This window comes from Miscanthus floridulus, chromosome 3, assembly GCF_019320115.1.
Source record: "Miscanthus floridulus cultivar M001 chromosome 3, ASM1932011v1, whole genome shotgun sequence".
NCBI lineage: Eukaryota > Viridiplantae > Streptophyta > Magnoliopsida > Poales > Poaceae > Miscanthus > Miscanthus floridulus.
In genome coordinates this window covers 47557055-47558233 of record NC_089582.1, presented here as the reverse complement: position 1 = coordinate 47558233, position 1179 = coordinate 47557055, and positions in this window count along the sequence as shown.

The following is a 1179-nucleotide window of genomic DNA, read 5'->3' as shown; positions in this document are numbered from 1 at the left end:
GGTCCTTGAATTCAATCCAGGTCCACCACAGACCCCATGACTAGCGCCACCAATTAATCCAAGTCTGCCGCCACCCTAGCACGCCTCCAATCTAACTCTGCCTTCAACCTCCATGACTTAGATGCACCAAGATCCATCATCCCAAACCTCCAAACTCCTAAAGCTGAGAGCCTGGCTGGGGGTGAAGGCGTTGCCGGCAAAGATGATCTCGTTGGAGAAGCACGCACCACCTTTGGGGGCGACACCTCCAGCCACTACTGGAAACGGGATCTTTGCCGAGTGAAAACTGCTTTGCCGAATGTCAAAAATCGGGCACTTGGTAAAGACCTTCTTTGCCAAGTGCCGCACTCGGCAAAGAACTGCACTCGGCAAAGAGTTCTTTGCCGAGTGCCGGACACTCGGTAAAAAAAAGCTCTCGGCAAAGGACTTCTTTGCCGAGTGCCAGGCTCTCGGCAAAAGCACGGCACTCGGCATAGGCTGCCGCGTTAACGGTGTTCTTCTTTGCCGAGTGCCTGCTGTGAGGCACTCGGCAAAGAAGGTTTTTTTTAAAAAAAAATTCTTTGCTGAGTGTCCTAGATCTGGCACTCGGCAAAGATTTTTTTTTTGAAATATACTTTGCCGAGTGCCCCCGATCTGGCACTCGGCAAAGAAGGTTTTTTTTAAAAATTTCTTTGCCGAGTGTTCTAGATCTGGCACTCGGCAAAGATTTTAAAAAAAAAATACTTTGCCGAGTGTCCCTCACACGGCGCTCGACAAAGAAATTTTTTTCGAAATGTCTTTGCCGAGTGCCCCTATGAAGGCACTCGCCAAAGAGAAATTTTTTAAAAAAAAAATCGAAACCATCTTTGCCGAGTACCATACCCCGGCACTCGGCAAAGTTTTTTTTGTTTTTGGCCTCCAAATTTTTTGTGGAGCCCTTTTAAAGTATCAGGAACTCCTAGTTAGAATTTGAGAATTTTTTGTGGCTTTTTAATATATTTAGTTACTTTATTTCATTTACTTGAATTTTTTTGAAAAATATAAATTTGAACTGCACGTGGTACGAATAATGGAATTTAATGATTCAAAAAATTATAGTCATGCACACTAAAAAGAATGTCGCCGAGGCACTTTGGGCAGCACTCATGGACACTGAAAAGTCTAAGGACAACCCTAAGGCTACAGTGGACCTAGCAACGT